Below are 25,648 nucleotides of genomic sequence, written 5' to 3' on the forward strand. Positions count from 1 at the left end.
AACAAATAGCTTACAAACTACAGAATTTTCTCAAGAAAGCCAAGAGAAAACGATCTTTTATGTAACACACTACCAGTATACAAAGTTTAAAAGTGTTTAGTTACAAAGAAATTATTTTTAAAATCTGCCGGTCAAAGCGAAAAGATCCTAATAAGCTCCAAAAATGTTCTTTAAACAATTAAAAAGATTAGTTAAACTCAATCCTCAAAATGGTTGGAATTGAGACAAAAAAGTATGGGAAACTGAAGTCCAGAAGCATTTCAAATGACATCACTCTAGCAACATCGAAACTGACATTTTTTGAAGTCAAAAGACACAGAAATGTTGAAGAACAAGAAATGTAAACAACGACCGACATCTTTTTGACTAGATCTTTGTTTTTATTCTCATCTGTTTAGTATAAATATTAAATCTATCCCAGCCATCGGTATGAAGAAACTAGGAAGAAATATATATATATACTAGCAGTATCGCCTGGCGTTGCTCGGGTTTGTAAGGGAAATAACTATATAAGCATTTTAGAGAGTTACTTCCCTTATAGATGTCAATTCGGGCTTTCTTAGCCATTTCTGTTTTGGTGTCTTCAAGCCATGAAGTCGTTCTAAAAGAACGCTGGTCTCCTTGACAACGCATTACGACGTTGATTTCCTTACACTCCCTCCCCACAGCTTCACAAGGGAGGGAAGAAGGGGGAGAAGCAACACAGGTGCAGATGTGAGCATGGACGCCAACTCCGCTCCCATCGACACACGAAAAAATATTCATTAAAATGGAATAAAAAATGATGTTAAATTATTTTTAAAATCGTAGACTCATCGTAGACGCGCGCTAGTACCCAGACGGGCTCGATATGAATCACGACTATAAGATACCCAAATTTGGTTAAACTGAGTCGCAAAATGTGGGAGTAGTTAGGAATCTAAATCGAAGGGGATAGACACTCACACAACTACAGTTTTATATATATATACTAGCAGTATCGCCCGGCGTTGCTCGGGTTTGTAAGGGAAATAACTATATAAGCATTTTTAGAGAGTTACTTCCCTTATAGATGCCAATTCGGGCTTTCTTAGCCATTTCTGTTTTGGTGTCTTCAAGCCATGAAGACGTTGTCTAAAAGAACGCTGGTCTCCTTGACAACGCATTACGACGTTGATTTCCTTACACTCCCTTCCCCACAGCTTCACGAGGGAGGGAAGGGGGAGAAGCAAACAGGTGCAGCTGTGAGCATGGACGCCAACTCCGCCGCCATCGACACACGAAAAAATATGCATTAAAATGGAATAAAAAATTATGCTAAATTATTTTTTAAATCGTAGACTCATCGTAGACGCGCGCTAATACCCAGACGGGCTCGATATGAATCACGACTATAAGATACCCGAATTTGGTTAAACTGCACCGCAAAATGTGGGAGGAGTTAGGAATCTAAATCGAAGGGGACAGACACTCACACAACTACAGTTTTATATATATATACTAGCAGTATCGCCCGGCGTTGCTCGGATTTGTAAGGGAAATAACTATATAAGCATTTTTAGAGAGTTACTTCCCTTATAGATGCCAATTCGGGCTTTCTTAGCCATTTCTGTTTTGGTGTCTTCAAGCCATGAAGACGTTGTCTAAAAGAACGCTGGTCTCCTTCACAACGCATTACGACGTTGATTTCTTTACACTCCCTTCCCCACAGCTTCACGAGGGAGGGAAGGGGGAGAAGCAAACAGGTGCAGCTGTGAGCGTGGACGCCAACTCCGCCGCCATCGACATACGATGCATTTTATGCATTAAAATGGAATAAAAAATGATGTTAAATTATTTTTAAAATCGTAGACTCATCGTTGACGCGCGCTAATAGTCAGACGGGCTCGATATGAATCACGACTATAAGATACCCGAATTTGGTTAAACTGCACCGCAAAATGTGGGAGGAGTTAGGAATCTAAATCGAAGGGGACAGACACTCACACAACTAGAGTTTTATATATATATATACATACACACGCACAAGACATTGTATGACTAAACATTAATCCATTTAGTTTTTCGTTATTTCTGTCACTGTTGTTTTTGTATACGTCAATAAACGAAAAAATGTTTGGGAACGAATTTGAATGAACTTGAAGTATTTTCCCGCATATTTTCCTCTATTTCCATATCTATAGCTCTCTTTAATTATTATTTAAATAATAAGTAGTCTTTTAACTTAAACTTTCTTTCATGTTTAACGTTTCATTTAAAGTTTTCGTAACATTTCGGTTCTTCGTTCCCTTGCAAGTTATTAACAAATATATCGTCTTAAACATTTTATCCCATACACACACACATTATCTCGTCCCATTTAAAGTCTTACAAAAAAGGATTTGTAGAAATTTTATTGTTCCCATTGTCCCATGTAATTTCTTTTCTTGAAGTGAACTTTTTCATAGACTTTGTTTTATCAATCGTAAATACTGAATTTTAACGTCTTCTTTCATACTGATTTCAAGTTTTGGCAATAAGACCAGTGATTTCGGGAGGAAAGGTAAGTCTTATTCCATCGACTCCAGTGCTCAACGGGTACTTATGTCATCAACCACGAAAGGATGAAAAGCAGAGTCGACCTTAGCGGAATTTGAACACAGAAAGTAAAAACGGACAAAATGCTTCTAAGCGATGTAAGGAGTATGTTCACGATTCTGCCAGCTCGCCGCCTTTACATTTCTTTCTTCTTTTTCCTTTTCATATTGTTCGGTATCCATTTCAAAAGAGGTCAGCTTTGGGATCTTTTCGTTTTGAACGGCAGTTTTTAACATAATTTCCACGTAACTAAACACTTTTAAACTTCGTATACTGGTAGAATGTGTTTATAAAATATCTTTTTCTCTTGGTTTTAGTGAGAAAATTCTATAGTTTGTAAGATATTTGTTGTTTTTTTTCTTCAATTTCTTCCAATCAAATACGTCTATTGAGGTAAAAAAAACATTCTGTGCCATATGAATATGTCCCTCGCTTAAGAATAGGGTTTTTACATTTGTGAAGAAAAAAAGATACCCTTCCCCCACCCTAACCAACCCCAACTAACCCTAACCCTAAAACAGATTGAAATGCAATAGATCGATACTAGGGTCATAATTATGGGTGACAATTTCATATGACACCGCTAGAAAAAACTGCTGTTCAAACCGAAAAGATCCCAGCTTTGCCTTTCACCCTATGAGAAAGGCAAAGTTGCCTTCAGAAGCATTTGAATTCCTAATAATTGATTCGTGTTTGGGCTCAAGGCCATTAATTTTATGGAGAGAGAGATAGCTGATTACATTGACTCCAGTGCAATAATCATCATGATCTTCATCATCATCATCATTTAGCATCTGTTTATCCATGCTGGCATGGGCTAGACAGACTGCAACTGATAAGCTGGAGAGCAGCCCCAGGCTCCAGTCTGTTTTGGCTTGATTTCTATGGCTGGATGCTCTTCCTGATACACTGCTCCACAGTGTATCAGGTACCTTTCACATTTCACTGGCATGAGTGCCTTTAACGTGTCACTGGCACAGTTGCCATTTTATGTGTCACTGGCATGGCTGCCTTTTTACATGTTAACAGCATCGGCCATGATTATGATTCCACTAAGCTTGACGTGTCTTCTCAAGCACAGAAAATCACCAACAGTCTCGGTCACTTGCAATCGCCTCAACATCCAAAGATTGTATTTTGTTTGTTTTCCTTCTTGAGCCATGCCTGGCTCATAAGGGCCGGTTTCCCGGTTTCCTTGGCGTATAGGTTCCCCACCTGGATGGGACGCCGGTCCGTCACAAGCGAGCTGCAAGATGCAGGAGGAAAGAGTGAGAGAAAGGTGTGGTGAAAGAGTCAGCAGAAGTTCGCCATTACTTTCTGCCAGAGCCGCGTGGAGCTTAGGTGTTTTGCTGAGATTCGAACCCGCGATCCTTTGACAGCGAGTCCGGTGCTCTAACCACTAGGCCATGTGCTTCCACAAAGATTGCATTCCACCACCTCATCCTATGTCTTCCTGGGTCTACCTCTTCCACAAGTTCCTTTTACACTTTCTAAGCTTGGTACAATGCTAGCAATTTTAAAGGGACGAGTAAGTTGATTACATTGACCCCCCAACCCCATCCACCAATACTCAGTTTTATCAATACTGAAATGATGAAAGGTAAACTTAACCTTGGCAGCATTTGAATTCAGAACGTAAAGAGTTGCAAAAAATGCCACAAAGTATTTTGTTCAGATTTTGCCAGTTTGCTAAAAATTAAACAAGAACCAATGCACATGTTTTTGTTGCTGAGCTGTCAGAATTGTTAGCACGCTGGGCAGAATGCTTAACGGTATTTCGTCCGCCGCTGCGTTCTGAGTTCAAATTCTGCCGGGGTCGACTTTACCTTTCATCCTTTCGGGGTCGATTAAATAAGTACCAGTTATGCACTGGGGTCAATGTAATCGACTTAATCCATTTGTCTGTCCCCTCTGTGTGTTGCCCCTTGTGGGCAGTAAAGAAATAAGAAAAAACTCTCGTAAAATTATATACTTTTCTATCTACTTATTTGTGTGTGTGAGTGTGTGTGTGTAACATATTACCCAATGTGTTGTTCTTTTTCAAAGTCTAACTTAATTCTTTAGGATTCTGCCTAATATAATGCTTTTTATTCACATTCTTTTTAATTAATCATGTATTATCTTGTACCTTTGAGATTTTGATGATGTGATCATTTAGATTTAGAACGACATTATAGGTTAGGTATAAGAGGCCAAATATGGCCAGTCTGAACATAAAACAGGTAGATATGGCTGGTTTAAATGCCAAAGGGTTAAAGAGAGTTAGTTTGGTTGTTACTTCCAGTTAAATGAATAACTGCATTGGGACTCATGTTTTTTTTTCTCAGTCTATATTACTCATCACTGTCCCTTTAATTCCATTTTTGTTTCTTTACTCAAACTCTTGGATCCTTTTAATACTTTTTTGACTAGTTAATTCCAACTTTTACTACTGTTTCATCTAACATAGTCCTTTTATCTCCCCATTTCCTTATAGCATAGTCTTCAAACATGCATGTACGCTTGCATACACATACACACACATTCATGGCAGCATATACATACATATTCAAAATATTTTCTTTTTACCTGCTAATGGACTTTATTTAAAACTAGCACATGCATATACAGCTGCGTGCGTGCGCACATACACACGAGTACTGTCCAAGTCTCCAACTAATCACATACAGCTAGCAAGCTTTCAATTGGCGTATCAAGTTTCGGGCATTTTGATTGGGTTTTGGATAGAAAATTCACAAAAAAGTCACTTCTATTGATTTTTTAATGGCTTTGCAGGGTGACTGGGGAAATGTAAAGATGTGCACAACCACCCCTGGGCGGTTTTGAATAACCATAGAAAGTGCGAGCCTTCTATCTGAAAAATTGTGGATTTGTATAAAGGACATGCACACACACACAGACAGACATTTTGCTGTTTATATATATAGAGATGTCAATACTCACATCTTTTCATACAAACTCTTCTAAATTTGCAATCATTACTAAATAACTTTTACTGGCATAAACCAGCTACCACTGTCTCCTCAGACAATTCCCAACCTAACCCCCATTTATCAAGAATTTATTATCATTCATATTCCTGAAAGAATATCTCTTCTGCCAACAGTGAAGTTACATTGATTTGTCTCCAAGGCAATGACTAGTGACCGAGACCTTTGGCCTATTCCAGTGGTGTATAACCACTTTACGAGTACACTTCATTCATTGGACAATAAACTTTGCTTGCTAAGACCTGTTGAGGCAAGTGAAATCAAAATCACTGACATGGCCAATGACAGTACCGCCTGATTGGCACTCAATCCAGTGGAACATTAAAAGCAACATCTGAGCATGATTGTTGCCAGGGTCACTGACTGGCTCCCATGCCGGTGACACGTAAAAAGCACCATTCGAGCAAGATTGTTGCTAGCGTCGCCTTACTGGCACATGAAAAACAACATTTGAGCATGGTCATTGCTAGTGTTGCCGGACTGGCTCCCATGCAGGTGGCACATAGAAAACACCTTTTGAGTGTGGTTGTTGCCAGTACTGCCTGACTGGCCCTCATGCCGGTGGCATGTAAAAATACCCACAACACTATCGGAGTGGTTGGCATTAGGAAGGGCATCCAACTGTAGAACTTTACCAGATCAGATTGGACCCTGGTGCAACCTTCTGGCTCGCCAGTCCTCAGTCAAACTGTTCAACCCATGCCAGCATGGAAAGCGGACGTTAAACGACGGCGACGATGAATCCTTTGATGGCGTAATAAATTTCATGGTCATTCCTGTAATGATGTTAATTATTCACCCCAAAATAGAAATGATATTTTCTGCTTCAGCAATACTTTCTCAATGTCTCTTGTAGGTACAGTTTGCACTGAGATATTTTATGAAATGTGTGAAAAAATTATAAAAATCTGTGACATTGTCTTTTGTAAAAAATGTCATTGTTGGGTGTTGCTACTTGTTACAACATACAGTTAGTTTTCCATGAGGTAAAACTGACCTCCACAATTAATAGTAATAACATTTTGAGTGGACATATCCACTTTCCATGTTCAAAGTTATAAACTAAACTTTCAGCATGTAGCAAATCTTCCCTTTTTTTTCCCCTCATTTTATCTTTACTAAATTTGATTATCTCTGGGACAAAAAAAAAAGGAAAAAAGAAAACAAACAAACAAGAGAAATAAAATAAAACAAGTAAAGTAACATTAATTAGCTGAACTAAATAAATTATCCACAGTACTGAATATTAGGTGCAGGAGTGGGTGTGTGGTAAGTAGCTTGCTTACCAACCACATAGTTCCGAGTTCAGTCCTACTGCGTGTCACCTTGGGCAAGTGTCTTCTACTATAGCCTCGGGCCGACCACAACCTTGAGAGTGGATTTGGTTAACGGAAACTGAAAGAAGCCCGTCGTATATATGTATATATATATATATATATATATTGCCTATATATATATATATATATATATAATATATATATATATATATATATTGCCTATATATATATATATATATATTATATATATATATATGTATCTATGCATGTGTATATGTTTGTGTGTCTGTGTTTGTCCCCCCCCCCAACATCGGTTGACTAAGTTACGGGGATGTAAATACACCAGCATCGGTTGTCAAGCGATCATGGGGGGACAAACAGAGACACACACACATACATACGTATATATATATACGTATATGTGTGTGTGTGTGTGTATATATATATACACACACACATATACGACAGGCTTCTTTCAGTTTCCGTCAACCAAATCCACTCACAAGACCTTGGTCGGCCCGAGGCTATAGTAGAAGACACTTGCCCAAGGTGCCACAAACCAAGTTGTATGTATATATATATATGTGTGTGTGTATGTCCATGCGTGTGTCTGTGTTTGCCCCCCCCCCAACATCGCTTGACAATCGATGCTGGTGTGTTTGCGTCCCCGTAACTTAGCGGTTCGGCAAAAAAACCCCGATAGAATAAGTACTAGGCTTACAAAGAATAAGTCCTGGGGTCGATTTGCTCGACTAAAGGCGGTGCTCCAGCATGGCCGCAGTCAAATGACTGAAACAAGTAAAAGAATAAACAAAAAAGAAAAGCTTGTTTATGCACAGCATCTTGGGCAAGTGTCTTCTACTAGAGTTTCAGACAGACCAATGCTTGTAAGTGAATTTGGTACATATATATATATGTGTACGTGCATATGTCTTACCATTGCTTGACAATCAGTATTGGTTTGCTTATCTTCCTGTAACTTAGCGGTGCGTCACCAAAGAGACCATTAGGATAAATACTACAGTTTAAAAAAAATATACAAGTACTGGTGTTGATTTGTTCGCCTAAAACTCTTTCAAAAAGGTGCACCAACATGGCCGCAGTCCGTCGAGTGAAACATGCAAACGATAAAGAACTAGATGTGCATTAACAGGAACAAAATAATAGCCGAAAATAAAATGCTTATTTATTTATCAATAAGTATCGAAATTTAAATAAAATGAATGAAGTTATCTTTCGAACTTAGTACATAGAACAATGCGGATAAAGTGAAACTGCACTAATTCAAAAGTGAAAAAAAACAAACAGGAATAGCGGTTCGGCAAAACGAACCGTTAGAATAAGTACCCGACTTACGAATAAGTACTGGGGTTTATTCGTTCCATTAAAACACTTCAAGGCAGTGCTCCAACATGACCGCAGGCAATGACAGAAGCGAGTAAAAGATAAACGAAACCAAACTGACCGTAATTGACATTTCGTGTCATTATTATCTTTTTCTTGATTGTGAACAATTTTTTAAATCTTTTTTTTTTATAAACAGTGCAATTTTGTTTCCTTTTGTTCGCCATATATGTACAAAGTTCGAAAGATCATCATGACTAAATAAATTTACAGACAAGTTCAACTGAAACTTTAGTAATGAATGTATCAACTAAATCAAGAAAAAACAAAACAGACGTTAGGTTTTAATCTCTCCAATCTAGTATCAAAGAAAAAAAAGAAAGAAAAGTAATAAAAAATATTCTTTGATTTAATTGTTTAATATCAGAGAAATAATGCCTACCCAACACTTCGTTTACAGTGTTGACAATACGACTCAAAGTGAGTAATTTAGAAAGCAAAAGGCGAGTAGGCTGTGAGAGGGGGATTAGACAGTGAAATAAAAATAGACAAATTAGAACGGGAGGGGATTATAATTCAAGACAGATATTGATATCTAGGAAAAGTTTTACAAGTTTGTCAGTTGAGTTGTATCTGCTTAAAATATTGGCCTCTAATAATTTAAACATACATACATACATACACAAAATATCAACAACAATGATGATGATGATGATAATAATAATCTATTTGCCACAAGGTCATCGAATGAGAGGCCATAACATGGACTAATTAAAAAAAAAAAACACTTGGTGGGAAAAGGGTTATGTGGAATCAAATATGGAAAGAAAAACTCACAAACAAAAAGAAAAAAAACTTAATACACAAACGGAATGGAATGATAATTCTCAATAGTGTATGTATGAGATGGGGGCGGGGATGTTACCTAGGGCAAATAATAGTAATTGTTATTTCTTTACTCTGTTACGAGGGCGAAGCATGAATGGAGTCAATGCAAGGACAAATTAGAAAAAGGGTAAGAGAAGGGGTTACGCAGAATTGATTATGTAAAAAAAAAGGTACGGAAAAAAAATATATATATAAAGTTATGATAGCAAAAATAGTTACAAATTTTGATACAAGGCCAGTAATTTTAGGGATTAAGTTAATCGCTTTACATTGACCCTAGTTCTCAAGTGAGACTTATTTTATCGACCCCGAAAAGATGAAAGGTAAAACGAAGTTGTTTCTAATTAAAGCAGTTTTGAGAGAGGGAGTCAATACCTATTTCTTTACTACCCACAAGGGGCTAAACATAGAGAGGACAAACAAGGACAGACATAGGTATTAAGTCGATTATATCAACCCCAGTGCGTTACTGGTACTTATTTAATCGACCCCGAAAGGATAAAAGGTAAAACGAAGTTGTTTCTAATTAAAGCAGTTTTGAGGGAGGGAGTCGATACCATCGATCCTAATACTTAACTAGTACTTTATTTTATTGATCCCCAAAAGAATGTATGAAAGGCAATTTAAAAAAAAAAAATCGGAACAAAACATTAAGATAACATGTGTTTGTGTCAAAAAGTGAATGAGACAAGGAGAAAGACAGAGAAAAAAGAGAGAGAGAGAGTAATCTCAATAATAGTAATGCTGGACTCACACCCTACTCATATCTAATATACTAATACGTTTGAGAATGTCAAAAATGAAATAAATAAACAAAAAGAAAGGATGAAAAGGTGTAGTGCGCGCGCATGTGAAACACGTGCACGGTAGTGGCCGAGTGAAGTCCAGCCCTCAACTAAATATACTTACACAAAATTATTTTCATTTAGTCATAAAGAGAAGAAAGGAAAGAAGCGATGATAAAAAGCTTTATAGAGGAAATGACAAACAAAACAAACTACTTTATTTAGCTTGTAAATATTTCCTTCAATTTCTTTTTTTTCTTTTTCCACATTAAAACTTCTTTTGAGGACGATTAGAAATTTTTAATTCTCCTCCTTCTCCCTCTCTTCCTTCGTCTTTTAGTCTGTTTTTAAACATTGAGTCATTACTTACCTGTAATTACCTACCTGTAATCAAACTTGTTGGACGAATCAAAGTGAGTGCTGGTATTGGGACGCCATTTTTGTTTTGGTGACACGCTACACGGCAAGTCTAGTGACTTTCAGGTGAGTTTTACCTTGTGCAACGTTATAATGTATCTATTTTTTTATTATATCTATCTTCCCTTTTTTGTATCAATTTGTGTTTTACTTTCTTGGAAATAGCAAGAACCAATTCTTGGCTCAGTTCTCAGATAAATCTTTGTTGATCACTACTTGTTCACACAAACAATTTTATTTACATACCTACAATCCTGTATATATATATATATATATATATATATATAAACTGTCCCTAACGTTACCTTTTTTTTCCCATCTTTCTAAAGTAATGAAGATTTTTTATGTTATTTTGACTATATTTCCTGAATCTCGACTTTACATTTATTTGTTATTGCATTTTTTTTTCTTGTTTTGATTTCTGATTTAAGTAACTTGGTTCTATTTGAGTTTGATAGTTCAATACGATTCGGTAAAACAACTCGTTTAATACTCTCTGCACATTACTTATATATACATACATACATACATACATACACACATATATATATATAATATATATATATAAAGATGTATATATAAGTTCAGCAAAATTTAGATTCAAATGAATATGGTACTTAAGTTAGATGCACCAGAGTTTTTACATGTGTGTATATATATATGTGTATATATATATATATATATATATATATATATATATGATTAAAGTACATTCATAAGACTTAGCTTTTCTTTCACTATATCGACCTTCAAATAGTTATTTCGATATTTTTGTAAACTGCTTCCCCCTCCACTCACACTTCATTTTTTAATTTGTGAGCTCTCATCTAACAGTTATTGAAACAAAAATATTCTTTCCTATAGTTGTCAGAGATTTATGTTACAGATTTACATTACTAAATCTAAACTTTCTCATTTTTTAAAATCTTAATGATATTGATCTGGGGCTGCCCGCCTGGGTTGTTGTCTGTGGTGCCTACAATGACAGCTGCAATAATTAGTTAATACCTGTGATCACTGTAATTACATTAAAAAAAACCCCCAAACTAAGACCCTTATACTCTATCTGTGTGCATCTGTATAATATTATTTGTTTGAACACTTACAATACATATATACATACACACACACATATTATATATGTGTGTATACACACACACATATATATATATTTATTTATTTACGAATCCTGTCATAACCATACATCAAAATATTTTTGTTTTGTTATTCTACTCCCGCCCTCTCCTCATACTACACTCCACCACTATCACCACCACCACCATCAGGAAAAAGTATATTTCTTTAATTGGAGGTGTGACTGAGCGAAGTGGTTTTCATAAAAGTAAAAAGAAAGAAATAAAACAAGCAAAATAATTTCGGGAAACGTAATTGATTATATCCAAAGTACTCTAGCAAAGTGAATATATCGATTTTCTTATATATATATATATATATATATATATATATATATATATATATATATATATATTGTGTGTTTGTGTGTGTGTAATTTTTGTTTGAATATATGTGAAATAACCGCTTCTCTTTTCTTCACTTGCTCCCATCTTTCACTTTTGTTTGCAAAGTACAGGTGACTGTTTGCATTAACTTTCCTTCAGGTATCTCAAATGCTATAGTTTGGAACTTAGTCATAGTTCTGACATGTACATAACAGTTTGTTGCTCAGAGAGAGAGAGAGAGAGAGAGAATCGAACATGTTTACTTCGTGAACACTTTAATTTAGTTACAATGTTTTTAGTTTTATTTAATGCAATTTTTCCATTTTTTTTTAAAAATAAAATTCAGTTCATCTTCATTACATGTTCTGATCAGACTTCCAGAAAGAAGTATGAATTTCACCTGTTGACATGTAAACGAATTCACTCAGTCACACAGAAGCAAAAAAAAAAAAAAAAAATCAATGGCAATATTTTTCTCTCTATACAGATAGTTGTATAACGGTCGTTGGTGTTTGTTTGTTTAGCCCCAGGTCAGGGCTGATGTATCAGTAGCTATGACCAAATGCATTCTAGATCTGATCTTCCCATATTGCTTTCAGAAGTGGTATAATTTAGTAGTATTTCATAAAGTCCTTGTTCATTTAAAAATAATAGAATATGAATAAGAGGGAGAATTAGTTGCTATTTCTTAGCAGGTTAAAAGATGATGGTTCAATGTATAACGGTATTTTAACTGGGTTAATTCAAATGATGTCGAGATGTTGAATGGCAGTTATAATTTAGTTTCCCCTTATTTTTCTTCTTGAAGATGCTTTATTTTATCTGCATATCCATTTTGTCAAATGAGGACTCATAAAAAAATTCGTTTTTTAAAGAGTGGAGGTGATATTAAGAAAATAAATGAAACTACTACTTATTACTACTGCATTTCGACAGATGAAACGTGATTTTGGCGATATTGTCCATCTGACAGAGAAAGTCGTATGCTTATCAACACCATACTTGCAAAGCAACCGTATTGGGAATTTTATCCCCCAAGAAAGTTTGCCAAAAGAAGAAAGTATGATGGTGATATGGACAACTTTATACGGCAGTGAAGCCCTAAGATTTTCCAAGTCCCATTTTAGTTACATATAGGGTAAAGAAGGAAATTAATTATAACAAATCATTTGACTTGAATTGAAAAGACATTATGATATATATATAAATATATATATATATATATATATATATATATATATATATATATTATATATATTCTTTATTCTTTTACTTGTCTCAGTGATTTGACCGCGGCCATGCTGGAGCGCCGCCTTGAAGGGATTTTAGTCGAACAAATCGACCCCAGGACTTTTTAAAAGCCTAGTACTTGTTTTATCGGTCTCTTATTCCGAACCGCTACGTTACGAGAACGTAAACACACCAACACCAGTTATGAAATGATGACGGGACAGATACATACATACATACATATATATATGCAATTTAACATAAAATATAAATTACTAAGTAGACAAGAACACAAGGAGACGACACAAAAAAAACGACAGGTCACTCGAAGCCTCTACACTTACACACGTTGGATCTCATTCGTGAATTTAAGGCACTTGTTATTTGGAAGTAATCTTTGAGTGAAGAGACCAGAGAAAAGGGGTGGGTAGAATAACAAAGAATAAAAATAAACAAATGAGTGCTGAAAATGCGCCTATTGCATATTCTTTTACATACCTACAGTAAAATAATGACTTAGAAATATATGTTGATGAATGCAAATAAAAACAAACAAACAATTAAACTGTATAAAGTATACAATGCAGGTAAAAATAAACTCAGAGAATAAAGTTCTTTAAAGGGTAATATTTTGGAAATGGAGACAAACATAAGGTTACAAGTCCAGTGGTCATTGACATTTTCTATGGCATTAGTCATTTGGGAGTGTGTTAGGTACTTTTTTTAGATATAGATGGCAATCCATTTCTGATCGAAATCTTTGGAATTGTTACAAGCGTTTGCATCTTGTATATATATGTAGTGTGTGGCACGTAAAAGGGCACCATTCGAGTGTGGTGGTTACCAACGTCGCCTTACTGGCACCTGTGCCGGTGGCATGTGGAAAAAGATCCGAGCGAGGTCATTGCCAGTACCGCCTGACTGGCCCCCGTGCCAGTGGCACGTAAAAAGCACCCACTACACTCTCGGAGTGGTTGGCATTAGGAAGGGCATCCAACTGTAGAAACTCTGCCAGATCAAGATTGGAGCCTGGTGTGGTCGTCTGCTTCGCTAACCCTCAGTCAAAATCATCCAACCCATGCTAGCATGGAAAGTGGACGTTAAACGATGATGATGTGTGTGTGTGTGTAAACTCCACTTTTCCATGCATGGTGTGGACAGTTTATTTGAAGTAAATTTTTCTATGGCTGGATTCCTTTCCTATTATCAACGCTCACCTGTTTCTGAGCAAGGAATATCTTCTCATGGCCAGACATGTTCTCACAAAATATTGAAAAGGAACGACACCGTATGTCATTTGTATGCTTTTACAACTATCATGCAATGTCAAGAAAAAACGAGACAAACACACACACACACACGACAGGCTTCTTTCAGTTTCCATTAACCAAATCTACTCAAGGCCTTCATTAGTCTAGACTATTGTAAACACTTACTCAAGGTACCACACAGTGGGACTGAACCCAGAACCATGTGGTTGGGAAGCATACTTCTTACCACAACCACATCTGCACACACACACACACACACACACACACACACACACATAATCATCATGACTATTTTACCATGATTACATATGTTAGCTGTGTTTTCTCCTTGGTATTTCCTTCATGGATCAGACTTCACCACTTCTCATGTCTTTCTTGGTTTTCCACTTTGGCTATTTCCTTCCATTTATATTATTAAACACATTTTTTTTTATACAGTCAATCTCCTTATACATCACATCTATACCATTCTGACTGCCTTTCTTTCATGCTGCATCTGATTCCTTGTACACCCAATTCTCTCATCCTGTTTATCTCTTTAACATTCAGATTACTCTGTCAAATATAATTCATATTTATTCTCATTGTTTTGAATCAATCTCGCTTTATTTTGTTACTTTGAGATTTTGATGATATGATTGTTTTTAGATTGACACTGTAAGGTAGGTGTGAGAGGCCAGATCCGACAAGTTTGAACATGAAACAAGTAGAATATTTCAGCCTAATATGGCAGGTTTAAATGCCAAAGGGTCAATTCCTGTCGCACAAGCATAACACATCTACTGGAACATACTTGTTTGATTTCTCTCCAGTTTTCACATCTTCCGCTTGTAATGCTTGTGTTTCACTAGTGTGCAACATAATAATACATTGTGTGCAAGCTTCATTCAGTCTGCCCTTTTATCAGACAGAATCCGTTTTCAAAAGCAGAGCTAATAACTCCCTAAATTTTCCCCACCCTGTTCTTGCTTGTTACTATGTTTTTAAAACACCTACTTCCATTAGTAAATATGATTTCTTTTATGGGTGGATCTTACTGCTAATTCCTCTTGTGCATTTATTGCTATAAATTATTCTAGGCAGTATTTCGTCTGCCGTTACGTTCTGAGTTAAAATTCCGCCGAGGTCGACTTTGCCTTTCATCCTTTCGGGGTCAATAAATTAAGTACCAGTTATGCACTGGGGTCGATATAATCGACTTAATCCGTTTGTCTGTCCTTGTTTGTCCTCTCTGTGTTTAGCCCCTTGTGGGTAGTAAAGAAAAGAAAAAAATTATTCTTTCTCTGTAAATCTGCCTATGATCTCACTAAACATCTTATAGGTCCACTAGTTTACAATGGTTGCACCATAGGGAATTCCTACTCACTTTGTTGCATATTGATCATGGCCACTTGCTAGATAGCAATACAGTCCTGTCTTTGTTGCTAAAACTTGTGTCCATGCTTAGTTTACTCCTAGACCTCTACGTTTTGCTTCCATTTTCTTTAAGTATTTGACATTCAATTATGAGAACCAGATTGTCAGTAAACAGGTGTTCCCATAAACAGCTCTTCTTAAATTACTCTTATTGCCTGAAAAGCTATTACGAGCTGGAAGGAGTTGAGAATTGAGTCCTGACGAACACTTACCTGCATGCTAAATTCCTCTCTAAACTCATTATAACTCTCCCAATAGCTCTTGGCATCCCTACACATAATTTGCATAACCATTCATATACATTTAGTTTTCTTAGTGAGCACCAGACTGTACTCCTGTGTTCCTGCTGAAGGCCATCTGTGAGCTTGGTGTAGTGACCAATTGCAAAACTCTTGTAGTTGTCTGACTAGAAATATATAGCATCAGTAATACTCATTCTGTCACAAAACTAAACTGTAGGTTGTCACCTTTGCAAGTTCCCTTTCTTAATCAATTCTACTCTAATTCTTTTTTGTTACTTTTGTAGTCTAGTCCATCAATTTCATGCTTCTGTACAATATTTTTAGGGTGTCTCTTATAACAGTCGATAATAATTCTACTATGCCAGCCCTTGTTATGATATCCCTAAGTATTGTCTGATTGACTTGATTGATATGTGAATGACTAGTGTCTGCCCTACCTCACTAGATATTTTCAGCATTGCTTGATCTTTTCCTGATGGTTTGGTTGCTTTCGCTGCCTTTTATATAATTAATTGTGCTCTCAATCATATAACTGTCTGCTTGGAGTAGTCTCTGTTTCTTCTATGCATTCTCTTCATTCATCAATTTCTTCTAACATTTCCAAACCACTTCTCATCATTCAGTGCAAGTCAGTATGTTGCAGCTGTTGTTGTTCTTCAAAACACTTTTCTCTGTCTTGCAATATGGAACACTTAATGACTCTTAATCTCTTGCTATAAGAGCAGTCATAGGAAAACTGTGGCCCACAGGATTTTTCTGAATGGCACCTCTAATCAGGGCTGTGGAGTATGAGTCAGAAACAAATAAGGAGTTGCTGGAGTCAGAGTCTGAAACAATTGACGGGTAGCTGGAGTCGGAGTCAGTAAAACTATACCAACTCTGATTCCAACTCGCAATATCTTTATTCTTAATATAAACCAGTTATAACATATAGGTCTACTCAAAGTAAAAGTGTGTGCATATGCTTTATGATACATGAAGACCTCAATCACTTAATTACATAAAGAGGACTAGGAGCTGAAGTTTTCTGTTTCGACTCCACAGTCCTGCCTCTAATGGAAAATTACTTAAAAATTTTTTAATAGTGTGGTCCACCTGCTTATTAGTCATGTCTTAGGTCCCCCCCCCACTTCTAATAAAACAGTGCATTTACAGCTGAGTGAACTGAAGCAACATGGAAAGAAGTATTTTGATTAAGAACACAATGTGCTGCCCAATCCAGGAAATGAACCCATGATCTAGCAATTGTGAGTGATAAACTCTAACCACTAGGCCATGCAACTTCATAAAGGGTAAAGACCCCCTTTGGTCATGAATGATCATGAGATTGCACCTAGAAAGTTCCCCTCCGAGGTACATGCCTGGGCAAGGTTGTTCATGGAAGACCAGCAGTTGTCCATGCATACCAGCCTCCATTCTTCATGCCACCGATATTTTCCAAGGGAATGGCAAAGGTTGATACAGCTTGGCACCTGTGACATCACATTTAATTTCTATAGCTGAGTGAACTGGGAGCAATGTGAAATGAAGTGTCTTGCTTAAGGACACAACACACAGTTCAGTCTGGGAATTGAACTCACTACCTAATGGTTGTGAGCCTGATGCTCTAATTGCTGAGCCATGCGACTTCATATAATATAAATACACACAAACACACACACAAATGCACAAATAGAAATTCTTTTACAATAGCCCTGGGTCTACCAAAGCTTTTTGAGTAGATTTAGTTGATGGAAACTGAAAGAAACTCGCCATATAGTTGTGTGTGTGTGTATACCCTTGTCTAGATATCACATGATGGTTGTAAATGAGCATCATTGTTATACAAGCAGGGTTGTCCATTTCTAGCTATGGGAAAAATAAACATACATTCACATGTCTACACACATACTTAAATACTCACATACATAAGTACATACATACGTACTTGCTTAGATGCACACATACATACTTATCATGAATTGTTACTTTCTCAGGTGCAACATGGAATTTTGTCAGTGATCAGGTCATGGTTTCAAAATGCCGAAAATATTTTGACAAATTAGATTTAAATGTTGAAGTGAATCTAACGGTTTTTGTGTTTTTAAACACCTTCCATGCTGCAATTGTTTTTGTTTCAGCACACAATCTCAGATCAGGTCACTTGCTATGTAAGTACATCTCTGGAAAATATTATGTTGCTTGGAAATGGATGATGGTTGGCAGCAGGAAGTGCATCATGCCATAGAAAATCTCCCTCAACAAATTGTATCTGGCCCCTGCAGACATATCAAAGTGGACATGAAAATAATGATGATATATGTATATTTTGTGTAACACACAAAACTTTCGGCTTTTGAGTTACTTATATAACTTGTGTGTGTGCACATTTTATTGAAAGTTTTCCTTCATTTCCTTTAAAACACATATTTTGCTGTTAGTTCATAAGTCCACTAAAATATTCCTGCCTTGTCACAGCTGTTATTTGTATGTTTACAATCATTGTGTGACTATTACTATGTATTTAACTTTAACAAAAGTTTTACATAAGTTTTATTTCATCCTCACTCTCACTTCCAAATATTCAACTGGATATATCACAGCAGAAATAGGTAATTAGGCCTTACTATGTAAAAGAAAAAAGTTAATTTGTTTCATCTATTTACTGTGCCCAAAGGAGAGAGGATTTGTATATTGATATAGGATCAGAAGCACCTTAGATCAAATTAAATTAACTTTTTTTTAAAAAAATTCTTAATGCTTTTTAATCAGTGGATTATGGCTTTACTGGGGCACCACTTCAAACATTTTAATTGATGACATTGGCCCTAGAAAGACGACAGGCAAAGTAGCTCTGTTGGATGGTAGTAGTTGCACTCTTGATGTAAAAAGATAATACTGTGAAGATGTATCATTTTATGCTTTGCTGCACTGACTCAGCTTTCTATTTTTTAAAAATCTTTTATTGGTTCCTGTCACTTGGCTGTGATCTTGCCGGTGCACCACCCCTCTTTAGGGTGTAGCCACCCAGCCCCATCTTAGTATGTTTTTTTTTAATCAACTGCAGAAGGATGGAAAGTAAACTTGATGTGGATGGCATTTAAAATCTTTATGTAAAGAGAATTAACTAAATAGAACCACAAGGTATTTTTGTTGGATGCTCTCCTGATTATGCTATATTAATAGTTGTAATTTAACCTTAAGTTACCTTTGATGTTCTTGTGTATGTTTTGAAAGAAAGAAATGCTATTTCTTTCAAGTCTTTATCTTAGAGTCAATGAATATCCTTAATCCTTTTGGTACCAATTTGTTTAAATTACATAGTTTCCAGTTCCTTTATACGTAACCCCCGTGCTGGTGGCACGTAAGAAGCACCCACTACACTCTCGGAGTGGTTGGCATTAGGAAGGGCATCCAGCTGCAGAAACTCTGCCAGATCAAGATTGGAGCCTGATGCAGCCATCTGGTTTGCCAGCCTTCAGTCAAAGTTGTCCAACCCATGCTAGCATGGAAAGCAGATGTTAAACGATGATGATGATGATGATGATAACCTCTCCAGTTAATGAGGATTCCTGTATACAGTTTCACAACATTGTATGAATATTAGCTAAAGCTAAATCTCTCTGAAATGATACTATACTTCACACTCTACTGCCTCATAAAACAAAGACCACATTAGTGTGTTGTATTAGATGTATCAAAAATTGAGATAGCCCTGTCTGGACTGTTTTCTTTTTTTTTTTTTTACTTTTTTAATCATAGTCAAGGTTGTTGTGGAGCTCTACTACCATCACCACTACTGATGTTGTTGCTGCAGTTACTGCTATTTTAAAAATCTTTCTGTTTAAATTAAAAACCATTAATTGTTAATTTTTATGTAAGGACTTTAGCTGTGTTCCAAACCTCTGCTTAAGTAATTGTAGGAAATATATTTTACTAAATCCCTTCAAGTTTTTGATCATAGTCAAAAGTAATTGAAGCTTTTCAACATTGCATTTCCATTTGACAAATGGTCTTGGAAGGATTAATTCACTTTCTGAAAGTATGTGTGTAAATGAAACAGTAGATTAACAGAATAATTTGATATCCTCAGTCATTCAATTTCTTCTTAGAAAAACTTTACCTTTTTACTGTCTGGGATCAACAAAATAATGTACAGGTCAAATACTTAGGTGGGTTTATATACCTATGTATCCTGAATGTTGTGAATGGAGATATAATAGAGAGCTAAGACTAACCTTTAATGCCAGTGGTTTATCTCACCAAACACTACTGTCACTATAAACTCTGGTATGATTAAAAGGAAAAGCACATTCTTTTAGATTTTTACTCTAGGTGAAATTAATAATAGAAACGAATTAAATCAGATTATTTAGTAGGATTTGCATAGAAAATAACCCACACAGGTTCAACTTAGAAACATATACATTTATCTATTTATGTGTGTATATATATACATACATACACATATATATACATACATACATATATATATATATATATATATATATATATATATATATATACATAAATACATACATACATATATATATATATATATATATATATATATTATATATATATACATAAATACATACATATATATATATATATATCCATACACACACACACACACAAACATGCAGGTTTTATAAAGACACTATAGAAATACATAACATACATTTATGTGTTCCCACTGCATGGCACCTTGGGCAAGTGTCTTCTACTATAGCCTCGGGCTGACCAAAGCCTTGTGAGTGGATTTGGTAGATGGAAACTGAAAGAAGCCTGTCGTATATATGTGTGTATGTTTGTGTGTGTGTGTCCCCCAACATTGCTTCACAACCGATGCTGGTGTGTTTACGTCCCTGTAACTTTGTGGTTCGGCAAAAGAGACCGATAGAATAAGTACTTGGCATACATAGAATAAGTTCTGGGGTCGATTTGCTCGACTAAAGGCGGTGCTCCAGCATGGCCAGTCAAGTAAAACAAGTAAAAGAGTAATGAGAGTATTATTCAACTCTGATGCATGCCTCATAAAATTTTGAGTACTGGATTATACAGATATGCTTCATGAAGACACAGACTGCATTATAACCTTATCTACATAAAGCTCTGCTCCAATATAATCTACTTGATTATATTTCATTTTAAGCAGTTATTGCTGTTCAACCTTTTAAATGAGGCAGAATACATTTGGATGTTTCGCTTAGCCCTTTAGAGTTCGCATTATTCTGCCAAAATTAATACTTCTTCATCTACATTGTTTCAAATTAATCGTGCATTATCTTGTAGCTATGAGATTTTGATGAGATAACTTAATTTTTAGAACGACATTGTAGGGTTGGTGTGAGAGACCAGATATGGCCAGTTTGAACATAAAACAGGTAGAATATTTTTGGCTGGATATGGCCGGTTTAAATGCTAAAGGGTTAAGGTTATTTCATTACCAACAAAAGGCAGAATATATAAAACTGTTAATAAATAGAGCAAGTTCATTTCTTATGTATATGTGATGGAAAGTATATTTCTTTGATAAAAAAAACAAAAAAACCTCAATATAGATGAAAAAATTGGAATCTGCTAACAACTTGAAACGTTATTTTACAGATGTGCTTTTTGAGGACATAGCTTGGATTATAAAATGTATGTGTGTGTATACATATATACACACGAACAATATTCAATAAACTAGTCATCCTATCTTTTAAATTAATCTAAGTGGCTGAGTACTCCACAGGCACATGTACCATTACCATAATAATTCTCAGGTAGAATCAGTGTGACTTGGTTCATATCAGGGCTGGATTTTTGAATCCCTGGTGTAATCCGTCTGATAGGCTTCATCATAGTTTCCATCTACTCAGTTTCACTCACAGGATTTGAATTGATCTGTGGCTATATATGAAAGACACTTGCCCAAGACGTTATACTGTGAGATTGAACACGCGACTTCATGATTTCAAACAAACTTTCTCAATCATTCAACCATGCCAGAAAATATGTTTACATATATGAGGATGTGTGTGTCTGTGTGTGTTTGTGTGTGTTAGCATGTGGTCGAATGGTTAGTGTGAGATTAATGATGTTAAGATCATGAATTTAATTCTTGGATCAAGCGGTGCTTTGTCTTAGAGCGAGACATTTAATTTCATGATACATCAGTTCACTCAGGGTCAATTTGATGAGCAACTAAGGAGGGGGTTATTGATCCAAGAATTAGCATTCCTGCTTAGTTGGACATTTTGTGATTTCAGTCATTTAAAAACATCATGGAAAAAAGGGTTCATCCTTGAGACATTTCTAAATAATTTTCTGTGTGTTATATATATATATATATGTAAAGTACAAGTGTGGCTGTGTGGTAAGAAGTTTGCTTATTGGCAGCTAGCTGGCAGAAATGTTAGCACGCTGGGCGAAATGCTTATCGGTATTTCGTCTGCCGTTATGTTCTGAGTTCAAATTCCGGCGAGGTCGACTTTGCCTTTCATCCTTTCAGTGTCGATAAATTAAGTACCAGTTACGCACTGGGATCGATGTAATCGACTTAATCCCTTTGCCTGTCTTTGTTTGTCCCCTCTATATTTAGCCCCATGTGGGCAATAAGGAAATAAGAAGTTTGCTTATCAATGACATGGTTCTACTGACGCATGGTACCTTATGCAAGTGTCTACTACTATATCCCCGGACCGACCAAAGCTTTGTGAGTGGAAACTGAAGGAATCACAATATATGCATGTGTGTTACTGCCTTCTAAACTTGATATCATGTAATAGTTGTAAATAAGCATCACTGCCAGGCAAGCCATGTCCTTCATTTCCAGCCTTCCATGGAAACATAAATGGTCATAAAGAAAATATTACGTTACTTGTATACAGGTGAGGTTAGCGACAAGAAGGGCATCCACCCATAGAAAACCTGCCTCAACAAGTCCAACTCATGCAAGCATGGGAATGAGAAGGTTAAAACAACAATGATCACACACACACACACAGATACATCATCATCGGTTAATGTATGCTTTTCCATGCTTGCATGGGTCAGATAGAATTTGTTGAGGCAAATTTTCTACAGCTGGATGCCCTTCCGGTCACCAACCCTCACCTGTTTCTAAGGAAAGAAATATTTTCCCATAGCCTGACATATCTCAGAAAATTGGAAACGAAGGACATTGCTTGCATGATGATGATGATGATACTCACAACTGACACTCAATATCAAGGAAAGCAGACTGTAACTCATACACAAATAAATGGTATTATTGAAGACAAATGGAATTGAATGCATTTCCCAATTGCACAGGTGCATGCACACACACACACTCACGATTTAGCTGTATAAAGTTACATAAGTGAGTCTAAGACTAAGAGTCTCATACGTTAAACTTTCTAAGAGCACATGTTTGAAAAGGTAAATCGAAAGTGCTCACGCACTTGGAAAAAAAACTCCTTGCAAAATAGGTTGGTAATATCCTGCTAAAACATATAACTTTTTTAAAAAATAAAAGATTTAAAAAATCCACTTTATACCTAAAAACTGTATTACGTAATTTTTCACAAAGACCTTCAGGTATGTATGTATGTATGTGTGTGTATGTATATATATATATATATATATATATACATACATACATATGAGCAAGAAGAGAAGGCATGGAAATGTAAGAGAGGGGGAATGAAAGAACGAAGGCTGGAATGAATGAATAAGCCTGAAAGGGCTGATAGAAAGAATAATCATACAAGATTTAGATAAATATATACTTACATATAAGAGACCAAAGTGTATGTACGATGCTTTATATATATATATATATTAAGTACAAAATGGGACAAGAATACAAGACATCCAGACAGTTAGGTGATACAAAAAAGGGACAACAAAACATCCAAATAGACGATACAAAGAAAACAAGGACAGGTCAATCGGAATTTTCTTTCCTCAGTTGAGTTCCAGATTATCTTTGCCATTTCAGCTGGTTATACTCGAGATTGCTCCAATCTGGCCAGCCCCAAGGAAAAACTAAGCTAAGAACATTATCTTCCTTGGAAGAAAGCAGCAAATGTATACAAAAACAAGGACGGAAAAAATGGAGAATGTCACACAAATACAAATAACAAGACATAACAACAGGTGTCTTTCGATTAAGGACAAATTAAATTAAGTTGGTATGTGTGGATCAATATATATATATGTACAAAATATAGAGGATTGACCACTAAAAGTGGACAGCCTGTATGCTACATATAGACGTCAAAATTGATTTTGATGTCTATATCTAGCATACAGGCTGTCCACTTTTAGTGTCAATCCTCTAAATTTTGTTTGTAAAAAATTTTTAATCTTTGGATTTTTAAAATATGCTAGGCCACTGGTTTTAATTGATTATATCAATTTCAATCCTTAATTAATTATAAATTATATATATATATATATATATATATATATATATAAAAGCAGTGCTCCAGCATGGCCACAGTCAATGACTGAAACGAGTAAAAAGTATATAATATATATATATATATATATATATAGGCAGAGGCGTGGCTGTGTGATTGAGAAACTTATTCCCAGCCATGTGATTTTGGGTTCAGTCTCACTGTGTGTCATTTTGTGCATATACCTTCTGCTAGAGCTCTGAGCTGACCAAAGCCTTGTATGTGTCGACTTGGTAGATGGAAACTGAACAATGCCCATCACATATATATGTGTGTGTGTGTGTGTAGCCTTGTGTAGACATCGCTTGATGATTGTAAATGAGCATCATTGTCATCATCATCAGACAAGTGAGGTTGTTTGTTTCATTTTCTCATGAAAAACAAGGCTATGGAAAAATATTACTTTCCTTGAAAACAGGTAAAGGCGGCGAGCTGGCAGAAACGTTAGCACGCCGGGCGAAATGCTTAGCAGGATTTTTTCTGCTGTTACGTTCTGAGTTCAAGTTCTGCTGAGGTCGACTTTGCCTTTCATCCTTTCGGGCTCGATTAAATAAGTACCAGTTACACACTGGGGTCGATGTAATCGACTTAATCCATTTGTCTGTCCTTGTTTGTCCCCTCTGTGTTTATCCCCTTGTGGGTAGTAAAGAAATAGGTATGGTTTAGTGACAAGAAGGACATCTAACTGTAGAATATCAGTCTAACAAATTCATCTGATCCATGTAAATATAGATAGATGTGGCAAAGTTTCTGCTGTTGGATGGTCTTCCTTATGCCGGCCAATTTTCGGTTTGCACTAAATGCTTCCTTTGTGTCACTAATGAATTCACCATCTAGCTCACAAGATTACGAAGCCTGAAGAGTGTGGATGAGGCTTTTATGCTAGGAAATGTGGGTTAAAATATCTTTTCCTCACTTTTCAAACTTATAAACTTGTGAAATATGAAAAAGAAGCAAAAAAAAAATAGATAAAATAAAATTTAAAATAAGTGAAATAACTCTTAAAACATTTATGAGAAAAATCATAATTATAAGGTGTAAAACGTGAATGTACTTTTTAATTCTCCTCCTTGCTGTAATGTCAGTAATATTTCCTTCCTGTTGTTAAAAATTATTTCTATAACAATATTGTCATGACTGTGAGCGGAAGTGACAAAAAAATAAACCTAAGTTCTAAAGATGGAGGTAGAAAAGAAAAAGAAAAAAACATGAAGGAAGTGATCAAGTGGTGAGTTGTGGGGTTTGAGTAAATATGGTATTCAAAATGTAAAAAAAAAAATAGAAATAAAAAAGAAAGAAAGAAACCTACTTCCTTAGAATATATTAAAATTGCAAGTTTAAAGACTTTTATTATTTTA

The 25,648-nt window shown here is 35.8% G+C and overlaps 1 protein-coding gene across 3 annotated transcripts in view; it reads left to right on the forward strand.

Annotated features, from left to right (window-relative positions):
• Positions 1-9,905: 9,905 nt before the first annotated feature.
• The window catches only part of LOC115222579 (protein Shroom2), a 268,678-nt gene continuing 252,935 nt past the window's right edge, over positions 9,906-25,648 (forward strand). For 2 of the 3 annotated variants that reach the window (XM_036511712.1, XM_036511713.1), the window contains exon 1: positions 9,907-10,323. The gene's annotated coding sequence lies outside the window, so the exon portion shown is untranslated. Of the gene's footprint in view, positions 10,324-25,648 lie in introns of all 3 variants that reach the window. The other variant, XM_036511714.1, reaches the window with a different exon arrangement.

The sequence above is a fragment of the Octopus sinensis genome, linkage group LG20 (genome assembly GCF_006345805.1).
Source record: "Octopus sinensis linkage group LG20, ASM634580v1, whole genome shotgun sequence".
Taxonomy (NCBI): Eukaryota; Metazoa; Mollusca; class Cephalopoda; order Octopoda; family Octopodidae; genus Octopus; species Octopus sinensis.